This window comes from Physeter macrocephalus, chromosome 14 (assembly GCF_002837175.3).
Source record: "Physeter macrocephalus isolate SW-GA chromosome 14, ASM283717v5, whole genome shotgun sequence".
Taxonomy (NCBI): domain Eukaryota; kingdom Metazoa; phylum Chordata; class Mammalia; order Artiodactyla; family Physeteridae; genus Physeter; species Physeter macrocephalus.
In genome coordinates, this window is record NC_041227.1 from 42,538,212 (window position 1) to 42,560,792 (window position 22,581).

Sequence of the window (22,581 nt, forward strand, 5' to 3'; positions counted from 1 at the left end):
CCCAAGAAAGCTCTCCTGTCTCTATCCTTTGGGGCCCCTCCTCACCATGACTCTCAAACTTTACAGGACTCCTCTGGAGGGCTGGTTATAATACAAATTGTTTAGTCCTGCCCTCAGAGTATCTGATTCAGTAAATCTGTTTGGGGGCCCAAGAATTCACATTTCTGACAAATTTGCAGCTGATGCTGATGCTGGGTCAAGGGACCCTACTTTGAGAACCACTGCTGCGACCTGCTGTTCTCATGTTATCCGGCTGAGCAGACTTTGTGGTTGGGTCTCGTACTCTGAGAATGAGCACATGAAATGTCCATGTTTTTCTGAGCTGAGAAGAATTTCTGGGACCAGAGGAAAAGATGGGAGGAAGATCCGGAACGTGAGAGCCTCACAAAGTCAAAAACTAACGATCACACACAGAAACTGGAGGCTGAGTGGCTGTCAGCAGAGGGGAAGGCTGGCACCACCAGACAAATGAGGCCCCAGGGTGGTGAATATCCCTTTTGAGGAGCCCCTAAACTTTGCAAGGTTGAACAAGAAAGCCAACGCATGCCCTTGACCATTAAGGCAAGTAAATTCTAACTTAGCCCAGGGTATACAAGAAGTGAGCAGGACGGCATTAAAGTCAGGGAATTCCCTGGTGGTCCAGTGGTTAGGACTCGGCACTTTCACTGCTGTGACCCCAGGTTCAATTCCTGGTTAGGGAGCTAAGATCTTGCAAGCCATGTGGTGCAACCAAAAAAAAAAAAAAAAACAAACAACTGCTTGTTGAAACCATATTAGCTTATTTAGCCCATAGCCAGCCCTCTGAAGCAGGGTTCTTACCCTTATGTTAGAGAGCAGGAAATCGACTCAGCCAGCTTCACCCTGCATGGATATGGCAGAGCAGAGATGGAGTTCAGGTCACCAGATTCCCACTCTCCTCCATACCTTGAGATGGCACATTCTCCCTAAAGATTATGATCAGCCAAAGGGCATCTGCTGTCACAAATAGTGGCTTTGGTGTATCTGGAGGGATTCCTAGGATGGGAGAGGAGAGCTGAGCAGAGACAGCTTCCATCAGAAAGCAGAGATGCTCATTGACTTGCCATGGTGGGGGGAGACAGCTGACTCCATACACTGTGTGGAGACAGTTGACAAGTGTAAGGGATGTGACAGAAGAGTGACCCAGTATGGTCACTTGGCTGCTTCCTCTCCCCCAGAAGTAGCTTCAGAGTTGGAGACCCATGTGCAGGTTTATTGCAAAGCGTTCTCCAAGGGGCAGGAGGGTGAGGTGGGATCGACATGGGTCCTGAACTGAGATGCAGTCCCCAGAAAGCCTCAGTCGACCCCTGGCAAGTTCTGAAGGTGGACGACCCTTCAGCACTGACCCTGGGGAGGTGAGGAGGCAGGACCTTTTTGTCCCTACATGGATAAATCACTGGATGTGGGGTTTCCAGGAAGAGAAGGTGTGGCCTTGGGTGAGGATGCTCTCTGTTAATTTTTTTAATTAAAAAAAATAAAAAGCTCTATTACGGAATCTGGTCTTGATAAAGGGAGCTGGTGCTGCCAGATTGATTTTTCATGTTCCAAAATGCCTTCATGCAACTGTACAATTAGAGTTGACCTCAGATTTTAGTTTACCCTGGAATCAGCCAAGGGCTAGAAGAATTTCCCTCTGACTTAAAGAAACATGAATAGCCCTTACTGAAATTAACCATATTGACATCTTTAGAAATTACCCTAGATGCTTGTGTCAGGGCTCTTCTTACTCCCTGACATCCATCCACCTCTTGTTCACAGTCATATACCCCAGTTTTTAGCAAGATGCTTGGCTACTCATGTAAAAGACTACATTTCCCAGCCTCCCCTGGGGCTGGGTGTTGCCATGTGACCAAGGTCAGACGGATAAGATACAAGCAGCCACGTTGTGTGGTCTGTTCCCAACTGAAAATGGATGTAGTTTGCCATCTTGCATCGTGAAGACCAGGGCTAAAGCTTAGACACAGTAGATTCATGCTGCAGCAAAGGACTGCAAGGAATTTATGGGGTAGAATCTGGATTTTACATCTGAGAGATATGAATGTCTTTCTTGTTTCAGTCCCTGTTACTTGTAGTCAAACCTTGACCTAAGTAATACAAATACATAAATGATTTTTGAACAATGATTTTTTTTTGTGTTTGTTTATTTGGGGGACATGAGAATGGCCCCTCCCAAACATACATAGGACACACATACACACACGAATACAAGAGAGGTTGGTGATTCCTATTTACCATTTGGAAGACCTATTTCTTCTTTCAGACTTTTTAATGTCTATACTAAATACTTTTTTTTTTGCTATGTCTAGCACACAATTTGGAAACAGCAATCTATCATCATTTATGTGTTAATTTCATTCTGCATAAATGGCACTTCGAACAAAGTACATCCCTGCAGTATGTGGAAAACATATTGGTTTTGTCTGCAAGGGGTTATTAACTTTACACTTTCCATCTGGAGCCCATAAAGGATCTGTTCTCTGAGATAGTAAAGAGCCAAGGTCACACTAAAACATCACATTTGCAGTGAATAAGGAGGGCTTCTGATGTTTGAAATTAGGAGTTACCACTCCTGGGATAATTCTGAAAAGACACAGCACTGCCTCCTAGTCTCCAATTTACACAGAGGCATTGGCGTAATTACTACCTGTGTGTGTGTGGAAATTCTATGGTGGGGTATGACGCCTAAAAGCCATTTGAAAAACCACTGAGATCCAGAAAGTTGTACTGAATCTTCATCATCTTATCAGTGACATGCTAATTAGGTCTCTGTTATTAGCAAGTGTCAGAAAGAAACAAGAGCAAATTACCAATGTGCCTCAATGCTCTCCTGCCTGTCCATTCTAATGGCAGCACACTTTGAGTTTTAATATTTGTGTGACACCAGTCCTGGTGGATAAGGAGTATTCTTGCAGAAGAAAAATTAAAAAAAAAAAAAGTAAACATTATGTTTTAGGAAAATTTGTAAGAATGTGAAAGCAGACAGAATGGAAGAGAGGTTTAGTAACCCAGCTTTGGAGCTTACTAGGCTGGGTCCACGTTCTGCTTTACCACTTAGAGGCTAAAGTGGATGCTAGTTTCTGGGGAACTTGACCTAAGACAGTGGTTTTGTGATGTTAGGCCAGTTAGTTCTCTTTCTGTCTCCTCCTGCAGACTGCAGGCGATAACTGTCCTCATTTCCTGACGATGTTTTAAGGTTTAAACAAAACAGTGCATGTAACGATGAGCCTGAATTTGGAGTGTAGTCAATGTTACCCAAAAGGGGGGCTCCCAGGGGAAGGGGGTGCCACAGTTTTATCCATCTCTGTCCCAGAGCCTTTCCTCTTCCCTTCAAAGCATGTACAGCAACTCATGAAGTCAGCTTCACTGCCATTTGTTCATGACCCTCACGGGGTTATAAATTCCTCATGGCAGAGACCACACCTGGGGTGACCAAGGATCCCAGCGTGCCTGGGACTGTTCCAGCCTCAGTAATGGGAGTCCTGCACCTCAGGAAACCCCTGTGTTGAGCAAATCAGGATGGTGGTCGCACTCACCTCTCTTTCATGATTGCGTCTCACTATCTCAGCACTAATACCTGATGACTGAGTATTGACGAAGTACTGATCAGCGAGCACCCATGACATTTCACAACATGCTTTTTGGTCTGTTTTCGGGAGGATAGTGTTCGTGGGACCCCAATGTAATCACAAGAGTGGAGGGAGGCAGACAAGGAGCATTCAGAGGTGGATGTGACAGAAGATGGGCTCAGAGGAAGGACTCAAACCCCCCCCGCTGCTCCCTTGTGACTTCGACGATGGACAAAGAAGCCACCAGCCAAGGTGGAAAGGGCCAGGATAGCGATTCTCCTGAGAAAATCCCCCACCTGCCCCGAGCCTCCAGAAGGGAGAACAACTCTGTCCACATCCTGACTTTGGCCCCGTGAGACCAATATTGGTTAGACCACTCACAGAAACATCAGAAAAGAAATTTGTGTTTTAAGCCACTAAGTTGGTGGTAATTTGTTACAGCAGCCGTGGAAAATGAATCCACAGCCCTTTCAAAATCTGCTGAGAATCACACCCACTTCCTGCAAAGAAAAAATAAAAGGCACTCAATTTGGGGGAGTCCCCAGACAATGAACTCCAGGTGAAGGATCCCAGCTCAGAAGGCAACAGCTATGTTCCAGGTGAAAAACAAGACACACTGAACTTCAAGAAAGACTCACCTCACTGGCCTCAGAACACACGATCACTGTGCATGCACTACAGTGTTACAAAGCAGGGATGGGGTGAAGGTCAAGGCCATCTCGTGGTACTTAGATGCCCTGGTCCAGCATCCTGAGCGCTGGTGGGTGGGGTGGGACCAGCTGTACAAGCTCCTGTTTCCCTCACATGCAGGGCCTTTCAGCTCAGAATTCAGGGTTCAACTCTGAGAACAACACTGCACTGGGCAGTGTGAGGGCTTGAAAAGATGGAAAAGGTAGGGTTTCCTTACGATGCCCGGTCAGCTGTGATGGTGACCACAGGGCAGGGGCACTGTTGTCTGTCCAGAGCATGCAGGAAGAGGTCAGATCAGACTGGAGGGGGCCCAGGAAGGTTTAGATAGGGTCCTGGGGCATTGTAGGCCCAGACCATGGCTGGAGCAGAGGCCCAGCCAGAGATTGGTGGGCCCCCATGATTACTTCTCATGCTTCCTTCTGGGTAGGTTGTGCATAGTCTTTAGTGGTTTCAGGTCAGCTGATGTGGCCACAACAGTTTTCTAGTGCACCCCCAACCCCAGCAGGAAGTCTCCACGTGGCTTCTTGGCTGTGGGGCAGACCACATGCGTCCTCACCAAGGGAGGTCACGTGTGCAGCCCGTCAGGTCTGCTCCAGCTGTCCCAGCTCCTGGCTCTGCAGGGTATAGACCTGGCCAGGCACAACGTGAGAGCAGAGGTCAGGCGGAGTCCCAGGAGCAGGTGTGGCCCACCTGAGCATGATAAAGCACAGGTGAGGTCTGCAGTGCCCTCTAAGAGCTCATCATCTGCAGCTCTTTCTGTGCCCAAGGTGAGAATTCACGTGCAAGTGATAATGTGTTAAGATTGTTTCCCTAGGGATGCTGAGGAAGGGGAGAAGAGAGGCAGGAAGGGAGGAAGGTGAGTGGGGTTGCGATCTTGAAGTTGTGCAGAAGGTAGCTTCAGCCTGAGCCCTCTCACCGCCATGCCAGGACTCTGGAGAGTAATGTGTGCCTCAGAAGTTACCCCCCTCTTTGCCCTGCCCCAAGCAAGGTGCTGTGCTTTAACAGGGCCAGCCAGTGGCTGAGGCCTGCCCAGGGGTGTAAACTCCCAGGCCCTTCTGCCGTCTGCAGGGGTGGGGGGAAGCGTTTCTGGTGGCTGAGGGAAGAGCCTAAAGGAGAGTCTTGGTGCTGCCATTTTTCCCTGGAAACGAGCACACTGACCCTCTTCAGTTCCATGCACCATATACTCTGGACACTGTCCTCGGGCCTGCGTGAGCACACGGTGTCAACTCTCGGGGATTAAAATCAGTGCAGACCTCCAAGCGTCTTGTTTCCCTAACTTGATTGTAAACAACAAAGCTGTTGTTTGTTGAAAGCTGGGAAAAAAAAAAAGATGGGTGTGATCAATTAGTGGTGTCTGCCAGGTGTGGATTCAGAGGGCAAATAGGTGTGATTGATTAGTGATGCCTGCTAGGTGTGGCTTCTGATGGCAAGATGGATGTGATTGATTAGCAATGTCTGCCAGGTGTGGATTCAGTGGGCAAGATGGGTGTGACTGATTGGTGATGTCTGCCAGGTGTGGCTTCTGATGGCAAGATGGATGTGATTGATTAGCAATGTCTGCCAGGTGTGGATTCAGTGGGCAAGATGGGTGTGATTGATTGGTGATGTCTGCAAGGAGCCTGGGACTGGGGAGAGTGGGCCCTTAGACCAGGTGGGTTCCATCCCTGCCTCCCTCCGAGATCAAAACTCCTCAAGCCAAATTTACCTTTTAATCCCCATCTTTCGCCCAACTTGTTGGTCAAGAAGTCCTTTCCTTTTTCTTTTACTTTCTTTCTTCTTTTTTTTTTTTAGTCTCCCTCTCCCTCTTTCTCCCCCTGCCCATTTTATCTCACTTGGGCGCTTATAGGTTTTTATTCTATAAACACTTTGCAGTCTTTGTGACATGGACTCATTCAGGACATGTTTACAGTACTTAATGACATCTCCCGGAGAGATAATGAGAATGCCTTTAAAGGTTGGCTTTCTCCCTGCCTGTGGAGGCCCGGCTCACCAGGCCTTCGAGATGAGTGCCGGGGGTCTGGCAGGGGGGAAAATTGACTTAATTTCTTTTCACCACAGGAAATGGAGTGTCTGGGTGATCTGACCTAAATGCATGGCCTAAAAACCAATTAATTCTGAATTGTGAATTTGTGAGCGCATCCAGCTGTGTGCGGAATTCCCGATGAGGCTGACAACGCGTACCTGGCTCATTTGCAGAATGTGAAGGTATTTCCACATAAACATACCTGATGGTCCATTATTAACGTGCAGCCTCAAGCACAAAGCCCCTCAGCTCCAGGCCCTGCCCACTGGGGTTCCCACCCTGGCCTGATATGTGGGCCCTGCAGCCCCAGCCTCCCCTCGGGCCCTGGGAGGCTGACATCGGAGGGGCCTTAGTGTCCCTAGACCCACACGGACTTCCCGCGTGGCGGTCCTAAAGTTGGGGTGCGGGTATGCTGTCTCTCAGGTGCATCTCACGCCCAGCTCGCCTTCCCTGTGGCGTGGGGTTCCCACTGTCCTGCATTTCTCCACCCTGTTTCCTCTGCCTGTTGGGTTAACTACAGTTTTATTGTATTCAGTTTAATTCACGTCATGTTCACTGAGGCCATGGTGCATGTAACCCTGATTTATTTGGAAGGAACAAAACTTAACCACGCAAAGAACCTGCTTCAGACCCAAATAAGACAAAGTTGGGAGGGAAGCGAATAACTGTCACAAAGTCACATGTGGTGACCAAAAACACAGCTCTCAGCAAAACGCCACGAGACACAGGAGGGAGCTGGCAGGGCGTGTGTGTGAGATGCATGGTGTGTGTATTTTATGTGTATGTGTGGTATGTATGTGAGGGTGTGTAATGAAGGTGTGTGTGTGGTATATATATTATACGTATGTGTGATGTAGGGGTGTGTGAGGTGTGTGCATAGTGTATGTAGCATGTGTGTTGTACGTGTTGTATGTGTGTGGTGTGTGTGTGATATGTGAGGTGTGTGGGGCGTGGTACATGCGAGCACAGATTGTGATGGTGATGGTGGTGGGGTGTGTGTGTGTGGTGGGACTGGAATCACGGAAGTCTTCATGGAGAAGTTGGTGTCTGAGGAGCAGGTAGGATTTCTCAGAGAAGGGGGCTCACAGCACACGCAGCACAGGGGGTGCCAGGGGGGAAGGGGGGAAGTCAGTGAGGTGAGGGGCTCCGAGTGGGGAGGCTCAGGTGTGGGGGGGAACGGTGATGCTAGGCGCAGGGGAGAGGGAGCGAGGGGCATGAGGGGAGCTGGAGGGATGGGAAGGTGGCCCCAGAAACTTGAGATGGGGCTGCAGACATAGGGAGGGTACGCAGAATGGCCTCTCTCCCCAGGGCTCTGTGGCTTGGTGTCCCTCGCAGCCCCACCCTGGGCTTTTCTCCCTTGTCTGTGGTCTGGGAAGCCCCTGGGACAGCCCCCTGACAGTGGAGGAGGGTCTGGGGGTGAGGCCTTTGGAGGGCAGATCCAAGGTGATCAACTCATCCTTGTTTGTCCTGGACTTTCACGGTTTTAGCATCAAAAGTTCTTTCTCCCAGGAATAATCTCAGTCGCCAGCAAACCAGGACAGCTGGTCACCCCACTTCCCTCCAACACACCATCTACCATCACAACATACTACGTGCTTAACGTGTGTCTGCAATTGTGTGGGGAGGGAGCTTGAGCACACACACACACACACACACACACACAAACCCCACCATAAGTCATGGGCTGAAGGGTTGAACTGGGTCCCCACCAAATTCATGGGTTGAAGTCCTAACACCCCAGACCTCAGAATGTGATCTTATTTATGGAAATAGGGTCGTTGCAGGTGCATTTAGTTAAGATGAGTTCACATTGGAGCAGCTTGGGCCCCCAATCCAATATGGCAGGAGGGAGAAAGCCATGTGAACACGAAGGCGGACATGGGAGTGCTGTGTCTATAAGCCAAAGAGCCCCAGAGAAGGCCAGCAAACCACCAGACGCTGGGAGGGAAGCCTGAAACAGATCACAGCCTCAGAAGGAACCAGCCCTGCCCACACCTTGATCTCAGACTTCTGGCTACCAAAACTGAGAGACCTTGCATCTCTCTTGTTTAAGTTGCCCAGTCTGTGGTACTCGTTACAGCAGCTCTGGCAAATCCATATACCCGATTTCCAACAGTCCTTTGGTTGACATCTCACGAAGATTTATCCTTTGAAAATTCCCAGGAAAAAAAACAAGCAAATTCTGAGAGTCCTGAGTGTTGAAATGAAGACCTTTTTCATGTATTAAAATTTCATTCAATTAAATTTCATTTCAATTTCACCCCTCTTGTGAAAACAGTGAAGCAAAACCATCGCGGATCCAACTGCCTTCTGCAAACCTTCATTCCACATGAAATCTTTTTATGGAGCTGGAAAGGCAGATGTAGGGATGGGGCAGGGAGTAGGCATGGCAGGAGGAGGATAAAAATGAATGCAGAAGCAGCAACGTCTGCTGCTGGCACATGCTCTCTCTCCCAACCAGCTCACAGGGTTCTTCCTGTCTGTCCTCAGCAGCCCACGGATGGGAGGGGAGTTGGCTGAACCCCGGGTCATGGGCTGACCATGGGGATACTGCCAGACTGTGATGTGGCCTTGACCAAGGCATCGTAGAAGGGCAAGAAGAGAGGAGGACCAGAGCCAGTGGGCAGAGCACAGCCATGAGTCTTAACTCTGGTCTTGTGGGTTTGTTTTGCTTCTTGCTGTTGAAATTCCAAGAAAGAACCTTCATATGCAACTGGTCACCTCCACTGCAGTCCCTTTACCCTGGCCTGACCCAAGGCACATGCCCCTGGGCCTCAGATTTCAGCTGGGTGAATATCAGCTGGACTCTCCCCTACTCTCTTGTGCCAGGAGAACACTTTTTTTCTGGGGTGGGGGGAGTTTCTTGTTTGAGCCTCCCTGATCCTTCCCCGCCTCCTCCCTCTCTCTTTCTTTTTGGAGGAAAACCCATATGAGAACTTCACTGAATTTACCCAAGAAGACCCAACTAATAAATTCCTAACTCAAAAGATTAAAGACATTTATGTGCAACACACAAAAGTCTTTTACATCAGAGTCCTGATGTTTGTATAGCTTAGCCAAACAGAGAATAATGGCTGAAAGACAAGGACAGACACAGACATTTCTTGTTTTCTAAAACTGGGCTCAATTACTCAAAAAATATCGCCTGCTTTGTTGTTTTTAAATGCTTTTATCTCTTTCTGATTTATGGCAGTTCCCTGTATCGAAATACATCTCTCCTTAACCACCTTTGGCAGGTGTATCCCTTTACACACAATCCCCAGGAGCTGGATTCATCTGTCACCTGCCCTCACTCGGGGCCAGAAGCCTTCATCATCTTTTTTCTCTGTGACCAAGTCAGTTAGTGGGTCCTTTTCATCATAAATATTCAATTCTATGTAACAACCAAGGACAGAAGAAAAAAAAGGAAATCTGACGGATGTTGATCAGGATCTGAATTCAGAGAAAAGAGAAACTAATATTTATTAAATATCTATCTGGAGACCAGCTCCGGGGGACACATTTTCATATAATATTATGTATCTATATGTATATATATATATATATATATATATATATATATATTCTTGGAAAAACTAAGTGTGACTTTGGGCAAGTTACTGAATTGTTTTTTGATAAATCATCTGTAAAAGGTGGATGCGTTAAAAAAACTAGCTACTTCATATGACATCATTTTATATTTATTAAGTGATTGTGACTTTTTCTGTCATATTTCCCATGACTTGCACTTTGAAATATTTCTTTCAAATTCTTCAATCCCATTCCCTAGAAAATGCTTTGAATTTTGTTGAACAAATAAATACATGCATGACTAAATTTAAAAAGAAAAAAGGTTTGAAGGGGGAAGCCCAGTGGTGACCCCAAGGGATAAAACGGAACAAGTTGGCTCCTGTCTCCTCATGAGGAACAGAATTTTTTTTTTTAAGTTTTGCTTTGTTTCTTTCTTTGCTTTGTTTTTTTTTAAAGTTTTGCTTTGCTTCTTTAGAAGTTTTACTTTTGATTTCTTAAACAAATCACCTGAATCATTTTACATATAAGTGTGTTATAAACATGCACCCTAAAATATAATAAGACATCATGTAGATGGTGGTGTGCAGACTTTAGGTGAGAATCAAAGCAGCATAGTGCCATAACGATGTTATTTATTTTCTGGTGCAAAAGAGACCATGGAGTTTTCTGCAGGAATCTTGAGAGAAGGGGGGTCGTCTTCTACTCAGAAGAGCCTTTTCCACCTGTTTTTCAGGTGAGTGTTCTGAATCAACACTGCCTGGGGGAAGCAGCTCCTTGGCTTTACCAAGTTTGAGGAAGAGAACACTTGGTCTCGGCTGAGTCGACAACTCCAGCAGCCTTCACTGACAATACTGTGTTTTTTGGTCGTGATTGTGAACTGCTCTGGAATTTCTGTTGGAGTAACTCTTCTGTAATTGGGACCCTCTCAATTTATCTATGTTAGATGTAGAAAATCATACACAGGAAACATTGTCTTACCCTAGGAAGGCAGCAACAGAGCTAGGAAATGACGGATGGAGAGAGCTGCTCTTTTGATAACTTGAGAATCTGTGGGGAATCTGTGTTGGGATCACTCTGCTTTTTGTAGGTGAGCAAACAGATGACGTGGCCCCCCTGCAGGGTCTGACAGTGAGGGATGTGGGGTATCCTGCCAGCGCATCCTCCAGCTCCAGGTCAGCCACCTCAAGGAATCCACAGAGAGGCAGAGAGCTTCTAGGAGGCAAATCCTGCATGGTTTCATTCTTCATTAGTTCCTGCAGAGTAAGGCTGGGGACCATGTCTTGCTTTGTGTCTGCTCTTGGGGTAGCCCTTATCTGAAGGTGGCATTAGAGAAAACCTGTGTGAGGAGATGGACCTCACAGGAAACGTGTCCTTGGGACTTGACATGTGCTTGCCCCTCTCTGATGCAATCACCTAATCATAGGAGTCCCTTCCTTAAAAGAAGAAGGGGTTGCTTAGGGGAAGGGTTAGTAAGACTAAACCTTTGCCCCACTATACAGACTTGGCTGAGCCCATGGAAGAGCTTTCAATCAAGGGACTAAACTTGGAACTTGACTGACAGGCTGGTATGGAAATCCTTCCAGGTCTTCTCAAATATTCCTTCAATATCTTTACTTTTCTGTGGTTGGAACTGACAAACAGATCTTTGTAGACCAAAGGTTGCAACTCTCATTGTAATGCGAAGTTGGATGAGAACTTGGATATCAGCTGTTCTCATTTTTTTTTTTTTTTTTTTTGGTACACAGGCCTCTCACTGTTGTGGCCTCTCCCATTGTGGAGCATAGGCTCCAGACGTGTAGGCTCAGTGGCCATGGCTTATGGGCCTAGCTATTCCGCGGCATGTGGGATCTTCCCGGACCGGAGCACAAACCTGTATCCCCTGCATCGGCAGGTGGACTCTCAACCACTGTGCCACCAGGGAAGCCCTTGGAGCCTCTTTACATTCTTAAAAATTATGGAACATTCCAAAGAGCTTTTATTTATGTGGGTTACATCTATTCATAGTGATATTTAGCATACTAGAGCTTGAAACAGAAACTATAAAAATATTTATTAATTCAGCTTGAAATAATAATAAACCCATTAAATGTTAACACAAATAACCTATTTCTTACAAAAATGACAATCTTTTCCTAAACAAAAATATTAAAGGAAACGAGTGGCATTTTTTGCAGCTGGTTTCTCATATCTGCTTCTGCATTCCATTTGTTGTGTTATGTTATTTGGGTGGCAGTGTGTGAAGAAAAGCTATTCTTATACAGATTGTCGTTGGGAAATAAAGGGGTGTTTTAATAGCCTTTTCAGAGCATTGTGGATATTCTTTTTTGATGCCATGCCAAAGCCCAGTAAAATGTAGTTTCTTAGAGGTGAGTTGCAATGTGACTTTCAGGAAACTTGGCATATTTTTATGCTTATGAAATTTCCCTATTAAATAAAAGGACAGGGGTCATTCCAGTGTTTAAGGTGCAGGTCTAGTGGGTCTAGTGGTATATATCATGAAGATCTTCTCCACCGCTGTTTTGCTCAGTCTCTCCCTCGGCCACGCTGAACTCAAAGTTTGTTAAGTGCTTTATTGACCAAAATGAGACGTGGAATCAGTTGGGAAGAGACCAAGCTTCGTCAGCCTCTCACCTCATTTACCCCATAGTTTTTCAAAGGTCGGGGCAAAGCCTTTCAGAAGTCTACCCAGAAACTGTGCTGATTTCCCTAACTCTGAAAGAGTTTATTGCTGCTCCATGGGGACAGAATGAAGAACCAATCTCTGGTTGGTTCTCTGGGCAATAATGGAGCATCTGAGTGATGCCCAGAAGACAATAAAGGTAAATATAACTGTACAATAAACACGGTGGCCTTCACATACACTCTCTTTGTGAGGGAGACAGCTGCTCTCGAGCACCTGCCCGGGACTCTCATTTACTGCTGTCTCCAGACTTTGCCTGGACCCTGCTGCACACAGCGGGGTTTGGGGCTGTATTCCATTCCCTCCCCTTCCTCGCTTTGGACCACTGTTCCCCAACCTGTGTGACTGTGTGTAGATGAGTGTGCTCACAGGACTGTGAGCTCAATTTCTAACCCTACCTTTGAGATTTGTCTGAAGCAACGTCGTGAAGCCAGAGGGAAAAAAATTTGCAAGTGGCCATTCACCCCACCACAGAACACTGGTGGTGCATTTCATGCCTCCTTGCACCACAGGAGATGAGCAAACCTGGGTGCTCTCAGGCTCCTGTTGGCTTGACCTCATCTCTTCACCTACACCTCACCTCTTCCCTCTATACGGGAAGCCCGTAGAAAGTCACTGCTCATTGAGAGGATTTGACAAATGCCTTTTCCAGCTCTCTTCCCCAATGAGACGTCAGAACTCCCTACAACGTTCAGCAGAGCCCTCTTTCCAATGGTCTTGAACAACATAGCAATCGTGGCTTCTTTCTTTTTCCAAAGATCCCAGAAGCTCTACCTCATGTTTTCATCACAGAATATTGCTTTCTTATTCTGGTTTGTTTCCAGGAAAGAGATCTCTCGATTCATAAGGTTTTAGTTCCTGGGGGACACGCTTGCACAGCTCTGTAGATGGACCTCCTGGTAGAGACACCTTCTGAAAATGACTAATGCATCCATGAATGGCTTATCAGCTCTTTGCTACCCCTGAACTTGTGCAGATTTGCAAGAGACACATTTACCTTAAAATGCAATGAACGCAAGTCCGTTTACTTTGGGCTCAGGCCAAGAAATTAATCTAACTTATTTGCAGGTGAAATAACTCCATGTTCAGACCAATGAAGATCTATTTTAAGTCTTTTTGTCTTTGAATGGTAGAGATGTGATTAGTGCTCTTTGCTTGGATACTTTGAACTTGAGGAGGCCACTTTGTCAGCATACATCCCCAAGGGAAAAGGCCAGATGCTGAAACACAAGGCTTGAGCCTTAAAGGTTAGAGTTCACTGTCCAGTGTGTGCTTGGGTCCACGTGTCCCTGTGTTTGGGAAATGATCCCTATTGGTAATTAACATCTCTTCCCAAAAGATATTTCCAGGAAGAACAGCTAATATTGAGCAACAGAGGCTAGCCTAAATTCGAAAAGTTGTTTTTGCTGTGCTTTTCTGAGTAAAGCCAAGTTGTCAATAGAACTGTCCTTAGAGGGCACTGATCAATATGTCCTCCAAAGAGGGGACGGTTCCCATCAGGAGGTGAGGCCAGGGCAGATGGGAGCTGGAGAGAGGCATCTGCAGGAGCCCTCGGGGGCACGCAAGGTGGTCTTGGGTTTCACATCTTACATTTGCTGGTTATCTAGAGATGCAGCATTTTAATTTAAGGAGCCACACTGAACATCTTCTATGTGTTAAGAGACTATATAAAAGACTCTTGACCCAAACCTGCATCCTGTGTGAAGGGGTGGGATGCCAAGGGATCAAGGAAAGATGCTGGGAAGACGAAACCTCTAAGTTGAGTCCCGAAGAATGAATGTCAGTTAGCACTTTACACGGTGCCTGGGGGTTGGTTTCCCTAAAGGCAGATACTGAACCAGGGACTTGAGGACCAGCCATTTTGGGAGGTGATCCTGGGAAGCACCAAGGGGGAGCGGAGAGATGAGACCAGGAAGGGTGGGGAAGGCAGCTAGCAGAGGGTTTGTCTTCTTCAGTTGCTACGACGGGGGGGGCGGGTAGAGGAGGTGACTAGGCTCCCTCCTGCTGTGGCCTCTGGGAAAGAGTGTGGAACACACCTCGGAGCTGCCCCACCTGGAGAGACGGAGGGGGGTGTATGTCCACCACCAGCCGTCAGCCATCCCCTGGGGAGCTGATTTCCTGGAATGCAGACCTGGCCCATGGGTCACAGTCCGAGCCCTGAAGGCCTGAGTCTTGCAGGTCATTGGAGCTGGAGGATGTCACAGGCACACACACGGGAATGGCCGCTCGCTGGCCGAGGACACATGCCATCTCCTGGAGGGACTCAGGACACATGGATCACAAGCCATCCCTGGCAGAGGGGGGAGCCAGAACCCCTGAGCTTGAGGAATTCAGAGGGTTACCTAGGATGGCAGCAGCAGAGCTGGGTGAAGCCTGATTTGGTGAGCAGAGCCCACCCTACAGTCTCCTGAAGATGCTTTTCCTGCCTACAGTTCTCCGAGGCCCCGGGGAAAGCTCTGGGATTGATTTTGGATGGAACTCAGTCCAGAATTTCTTTAGTATCCCCTGTCAGTTCATCTGCATGTGCCTCAGGCTTTATATGTATCTGTGCCTGTTAAGTTCATGGAAAAATTGATGGGTTTTTTAGGAACAACAGGGACTTGACTGTGTTTGGTCTGGAGCAAAATAGCACCCTGGCTCCAGGTGAAGGGCTGGCATCCTGACCACCAGGTGCCCCCACACACTGGGTTTCCATGAGCAGGACCCGTGTGCTGGTCAGCCCACTGTCCTCCTACATGTCCCTCAAATGTACAGGTGGAGGTTCACCACAGGGCCTTTGCACCTGCCATTCCTTCCTCTGGAACATCCTGCCCTGGTCATTTGATGATGTTCCTTCTTCCTGGTCTCAACTGCAGGGCCTGCTGCTAGGAGAGGCTCCTCTGCTCTGCTGACCTGAAGGCACCTTTGGCCCCTTGGTGGGTTCTGTTTCCTTGACAGCATCTCTGCCTGCCTAATGATGTATCCATATGCTCTCCTGCTTATCTTCTGTCTCCTCCTCTTATCAGGGGCTTGGCCTTGGTCACATTGTGTGCCCAGCCTTTGGGATACACTGTGGAATGAATGAATGGACAGTAGGGAGTGAACAAGTGAATGAATGGGTGTTCAGCCCAGCATCTGCTGCCGGAAGGGCTCCGTGGGTCAGAGCATTTCTTTACATGGGATTTAAAGGAGGCTCATGCAAAGTCTGCCACAAAACCTTGGCCTGATTTGGGGTTCATCTCCCTGCTAGGGACTGTTTCCCTTCATTTCGTTTCCTTCCTGAGCTTGTGAGGTGAAGATTTTCTTTTCTGTGCGATTTTCCTTTCTTTCTCTCCTGGCCTTTGTTCCCGAGCTCTCGGGGCTCCCTCCCTGCAGTGAACTGTCAGCAATGATTGATGCTAGGTGAACGGCTCCCGCTGAAGTTTTTGTGCTGGTGTTTAGTTAGCAGGTTTAAGTTTCATTTAATCCTGAGGGAAGGTCCTGGATGTGGGCTGGAACCCCCCAGCCCTGAAAAGGGCCCCGAGGCTTGGTTTGCTTTGGATAAGCTGAGACCTTGGATTCTTCCTAAAGCAGCCGGGCCCACCCACCAGGCTGCCACTGTCTCTTCTAGGAGATCTGGTGAAACTCCTTTAGCATCTGTTAGCCTCTCAATGGCCTAGGGAACTCTTCCTGCAGATGGCCTCCTGCCCAGGTAAACCTGCCAGGTCCACCGTCTGCTTTCCACCGTCGGGGCAGGGCTTTGGGGGCAACAGAGTCCCCGGTCCTAAGGAGGTGGATGACCAATCGGCACCCAACACCTTTACTGGTGCCGAAGCGAAGAGAGAGGGCAGGTGAGGGAGCCCCGTGTGCAGGCGAGGCTGGGCCAGGGTGTGGGCTGGTGGGCGCACCCCGGAAGTGGTGGGCTGCTTGAGGTCACCCTGCCTGGCCCACTCATGGGCATTCTGTCACCGTGGATGCCACTGGGCTTCCTCTGGCCCTGGGCATGCAGGAGGGGGTGTTTGCAGATCCAAAGGGCCCCTTGTGTAACAGCACACAGGTGCCCATCTCCAACTTGGAGCCAGTAGAGGGACCTTGGTCACTTTTAAACAAGCAAATATCAAATTATTTTTAAAATGTCGGTTTCATCCATTGCTGGTGCGTAAAGCATACACAGTATTCGCATATTGGCTAACTCAGCTTGGGGCTGATGTAGGAAGGGGTAGATTTCTGGGCAAGAAGAGCTTTCAGGTCAGGTCCTGTGATTCTCTACAACATATACCCATGGGATAGAAGAAAAATGCCATTTACCCCCCAACGACCATCTGTTAAATTCCTTGGACTAAATGCAAATTCTACGGATTCTGTTCTGCCAAATGTGATGGTGTGTGCAAGTCCAGGCTGGAAAATATTGAATTTCTTTATATGATAGATGAAGAGAATATGGACTTCCAGGACAATAGACAAGAGAAGAAGAAGCTGACAAGGTGGTACAAAGCTGGCCACCACATGAGGGACAGGATCCTGAGAACTGGTGACATTAGAAGAGGAATGATTAAAATATCACTGTAACATGGCTGCCCTCCCCTTAGATGCCCAAATCCTCACTGAAATCTAATTGATTATCAAGTGCTCTGCATCAGTGTGTTTTAAAAAGTGGCCACAAAGGGGACATGTCATCATATTGAGATGAGATTTGGAAACACATATCAAGAATTGGAGCTGGCACCTGGAGACAGAGTCACCCTGAGGACATGAGCCTTCAGGAATGTACAGAAGCATCAGGAGGGCTTAAACTTCCCTGGAGCGTGAGATGGAGATTGAATGCGATTTGACCTGTTTTCAAGAGTCTGGGAGACACTACCTGACCTTCGGCTGTGCAGTCACTGCAGCTCAGGGCCTGGCATACACTCCAGAAGCAGGTCATTGATTAAAAATGGAAAGTGGCCCTTCTCAACATCAAAGTCAAACCCGTGCCGGATCCAGACTGGTGTTATTTGTACATGTAAAGCGGAGACGGGGAGAAACCCAAATGCACACAGAGTCAAATGAAAGTCATCTCTGATTAGATCAAGCTGGCGATTTAAGACTAGCCTTGGACTTTGCAGAGCAGCAGCAATGTTTGCCTCTTTTCAGAGTTCAAATTTGAGAACCACTGGGTTTGTTTGTGAGTGAGTGATGGAAATTTGTGTCTGGGGGAGGTCTCCTGCGTGGAGATCTTCAAATGGTTGTTGGCCAAGTATCCCATAAGTTACAAGAAGAACATGTACCCTCACACGTGTAAAACGCAGTTATCTGGTACATATGCTATATACATAAACAAGTATATTATTATATTATGAACATTATAAAGCATTTACAAATTTGATTTTTAAAATGATGAGATAAACGTACTTATAAATATACGTTTTGACATTTTCTTCCCACACCCCAGTGCGTCTGCTCGTGTGCTGCCTGGGGTGCCAGCACCACTTGGATACTATAAGGCCCACAGGGGTCTATCTTTGAACAGACACAGAGATTGTGGCAGGGGATATCAGAGTTGGGCCAGAAGAAGGCAGGCAGAGTTTAGGGGGATAGGTGAGTGCCAGGGATTGGGGATTTCTCTCTGGTGCCATCCACATACTGTCGTTAAGGGCTCCCATGAAGCATCTTGAGGCATGTGTGTCTAATGTGCTGAAAACATGAGGTGAGTAGTTCCTCTGGAGAAGGTGGAAAATATTGAGTTTCTTTATACAAGAGATGAGAAGAATATGAACTTCCAGGCCAATAGACAAGAGAAGAAGAAACTGAGAAGACGGCAGAAAGCTGGTCACCACACGAGGGACAGACCAGTGCTAGAGATGTGTGAATCCTTCTCTGGTGGGTAGGGACCCAGTTTACCACCCTCCATCCTCTTCTGTTAATGAAGGAGGATAGGGATGCTTCCAGCCACCCAGCTCCAGGGTGCCATGATGTGGTCCCCATTGCACACTGCCCAGCTGTTTAGAAAAGGAATCTCCCCCACAGCATGGGCTGTACTGATTTTACCTTTGCTTTTAGGAAGATAAGAGGTAACATTGGTAACTGCTATTCTTGTTCCCCTAAAACATCTCTCTGGATGGACTCATGGGGGCTAAGAGTAGTGTGGTACCCCTCCTTCTCAGCCAAAAGTTTGGATGCAATGACAACCCGTATGGGGTTTAATCATCATATGATCAATAACGTATGACCCTCAGAAGCACTGCCAGATACCCAGGGACATTTAACAAAAGTGGAAAAAAATGCTGCCCGTCATTCGAGGAGCCCATCTGTAGGAAACAACAGCTGCCTGTGTGTCCGATCGCATTCGGAATACCCGGCAAGACTGTGGTTAGGTGCTTTTTTTGTAACGTGGCCGTAATCACTGGGAGCTCTCAAGCACGGGGAGGGAAGCATCTCGGGCACAAAGTACTTCTTATTTCATTCTCCGAACCACACTGAGAGGAAGGCGTTCTTCATCTCAGTTCACAGATGAGATATCCACATTCATCGACTCCTTTAAGGGCCAGCTCTCACATGGCAGGGCTGAAACAAGAATGCACATCTCTGCAGCAGAGCCCAAGTCACAGACACTGAAGGTAAAATATGCCAAGAAGGGTTTTGGTTCCTGTGTGTGTTGGTACATACGGGAATTGAACTCAACTTCATAGAGTGGGTTCAGCATAACGGGATGGTGAGAACGTGGGCAAAGTGTGTGTAAGGGAAAGGGTGACACCAGGAAAGCCACAGAAAAGGCAGAATTGACCGGATCAGAGAATGTATTCAAATAAAAGCAGAAGGACCTGTAGGGCTCACTGGAACAGTAAATTATCTGTATCTAAATCCATCTCCTTATGTATTTTATTTCTCCACACTTCCAAGAAAGCATTTATGGAGGCTAAGCATAAAACCTAAGGAATAAAAAAGTTAAATGCACGTTCAAAAACCGTGTGGAAAAAAAGAGGTCGTGGATACTCTTTATCAGAAACTAGGCAAAAATTCCCTGTGGTTCTTAGACTCCTGGTGGCCAGTTCGAAAAGGGAAACTGCACAAGAGATTATATAATTCTCATGCGGTAAAAGAGAATCAGGACAGTTTTTCAGGAGTTCACCAGATACATCTGATACAATTCTTGAAGGGTCTTCTATTGTGCACATCTTTATACACAGGACAGGAAAACATAACAATGACTGTGCCCTCGGCAGAAGTTCCTCTCCAGAGCCTTGATCTCTGTGAGTCTCCAGGTGATGACAGAGCAGGGGGAGATGTCCGAGGTCCACCGCTCAGATTCCCTTTCCAGGAAGGGCTTTCTGTCCTTCTGGAAAGAGCTCTGGGGGTGGAGTTGGTTGGCAGCCCGTAGACACATCCCAGCCTTTGAGCCCCTCTAGCGTGACCCGGGCCAAGGTCAGAGCAGGACATGGTCCAGAGGCCCAGCAACTTCTGCTCCCGGCACGATTCTCCTAACAGCATAGGTGTCACCTGTGTGCACTGTAGTCTGAAGGCCCCACTTGCTTCCCCAGATTTTCCTTCCACACTCTTTCTCCAAATGCACGTTTTGCCCTCCTAACTCCCCTTGGTGTCTCCTTCCCGGGGACCTGCCTGCAAGAGGGATGCTAATTCCTAATGTCATCACGAGGAAGGAGGAACGTGACCCTAAAGGGGTTTTAGAGACTCGCCTGTTTATAAACTCAGTAAGTGGCCGCAGTGTCTTCTAGTCAGAGGCACCCCTTCTAAGTTAGAGGCTCCCTAATGAGACCCCATAAAACTCCAGGGAAAATGGCTCGGGCCTTTCACCCTGTTTCTTCCCAGGACCGAGCATTCCTTTTAACCCCTTCTACCCACAGGGAAGGCATTTCAGTAGCCTGTCTTCTTTCCTGAGTCTCAAGTCTTTGTGTTTGTCCCTGGACCTGGCACTGTGTCATCTGCTGTCACACCCACTAGCTCCCCGACAGTCACTGTGGCCTGATGAGGTAGGAAATCAGCCCCCGGGGCTCCCAAGGGAAAGTCGCCAAACCCTGCCCAGTCCAAGCCCTCGTTCACAATCATTGGAAGACTGGATGGGAACCTCATTCTTCCAGCCCCACATCCTCGTCCAGGTGGGGAGACTGGATCCTGCTCTGAGCTTTTTCAACTCCAGCCGAGGCCTGACAAGAGAGACCCCATTTAGCCCCTGGTCAGAGGGCAGGGCTTGTCCTCCCCAGATGGACTTGGGCCCTGGAGGGAGGCCGTTCTCATGAAGGAAAGGGCACCAAGGATACTGCTATTCCACCCTCCTGCTGGAGCCGGGGCTGGATGCTTCCCAGGTGGCCTCACCACCCTGCTCCTGGGCCCAGGCTTCTCACCCCGGGCCGGCCCCACTCACCACGAAAGTTGCAGCCTCCGCAGAGCAGCCTGTGCCTCGGCCAGACCCAGTTCTGGGTCGACAGAGTAGGAGAATCAAGGCAGACTAGGTTCAAACTGAAACCCCACAGAGACACACACTGGGGTGCACAAAACCAGGACCAAAGGGCACCATGGACCTTGTCCAGAACATCTTCATGTAAGGACGGGCTGAAACTCGCGTGGCCTTTTAACTGACACAGCCAGAGTCTGCCCTGAAAGAGAGGGATGCTTCTGAAGCCGACAGGCCACCAGGAAGGTGGACACTAGTTTAATTGAAGCCAGTGGTGTGCTCATCACGAGCCTCCTCTGACCTGCTTGCCCAAGGGGCAAAGGCGAACACTCCCTCCAGGATTTCCAGGAGACAGATGAATACACCCTGGTGCCCATGCTTTCCTGCCCCCAGCCCGAGCCAAAGGAATCCAGATGTGGGTCCATCCTTCAGGTGCAAAGACTGGGAATAAGATGGCTGAAATGAAGTGATTTTCTTTTTCCCCTGAGAAGACAATTTCAAACCTCATCACTGTAGGTTTGAACTAAAGAAAAATGCGCTGTGGCTTTTGGGAGTTTTGTTCAAGTTACAGTAAACACGCGTGCACAGGCACCTTCATGCAACTACAGAGAGGCTCTATTTCTTATGCTTATCCCTTTCTCTTTTAACCATTAATCAACCCCCGATCAGAGCCTTGTGTTAATTGTATTACTAGAAATGTACTCCTATAAACACGTCTCGGGCCACGTGTTTTTCTCCAAGTATCTGATCTAGCTTTAACTAAGGATTTGCAGGGCTGCACAACGTGTGGGAATAATTGCCCCGAAGCTCCAAATATTTATTACCGGGGCCAGCGGGCAGCGCCTGCGGCTGACGTGGCCCGTGGCCGTCTGGCCCCATTCTTCTTGACAATAGGTGGATGGAGAGACAAGTGTTGAACTGTTTACTGCTTCAGGACATTTAAAAAGGTAATGAATGTACAAACAGCATGAAAAAAGAGCCCTCTGTAAGGTGGCTTAGAGTCGGGAGAGAAAATTCAAACAATTTTAGCCTCAAAAAGTCAACAACAGACACCCTTCTACTAAGGACCTACAAACAAACAGAGTTACTCTGTACACACATTAAGTGATGCAGCGCCCTGCAGCCGTGACTTTGACCTCACAGGGCCTGACTGTCACACGTGCAGGCTCAGAACTCGGCAGGTTTGGGGGCCCAGGAGCATTGAATCCCCAGAGCTTGCAGTTTTAAGACTTTCACACCTGGCTTGTCCGGAGCCTGCGAGGGCCGGAGAGAAACTCCGATTCAGGCCAGGACTGGGGCGCTCTTGACCCGAAGACCAAGCCGTACAGAGTGCATGGACCGTTCGTCTTCCGTCCCCTCACAGTTCAGCAGAGAGTGTTACAGACAGACGTCTCTTGTGCCCAGACGTCCCACATCCCACATAATTAAAAGACAGAAGGTTACCCTTTAAAAAAGTAAATAATTAATAAGGGGAGAGGAATCTACCATATTAGCGTTCTGCTCACCCAGGCCTAGAAATGTCGGTTATTTGCTTCCCTTCCAAGCATTGAATAATACAATGGAGGAAATAAATTCTCCTGTTTTCATTTTTCTATTTTGGGAGAGATTTCGTGCCCTGTTATTGAAAGACTGCCCTCTTTTAGTCTCTGCTGATGATAAGTGAAGCTGCTGCATCACTCAGACGTCTAACTAGAAGCAAGAGGTTGAATGATTTCGGAGGGTCTTGTTTTCACCCCGAAGTTAGGAT

At 47.9% G+C, this 22,581-nt stretch overlaps 1 non-coding gene across 1 annotated transcript; it reads left to right on the forward strand.

The window, feature by feature from the left end:
* Window positions 1-628: 628 nt before the first annotated feature.
* Window positions 629-701, forward strand: TRNAE-UUC (transfer RNA glutamic acid (anticodon UUC)). Its single transcript has one exon. It is a non-coding gene; the product is annotated as a tRNA-Glu (tRNA).
* The last annotated feature ends 21,880 nt before the right edge of the window (window positions 702-22,581 follow it).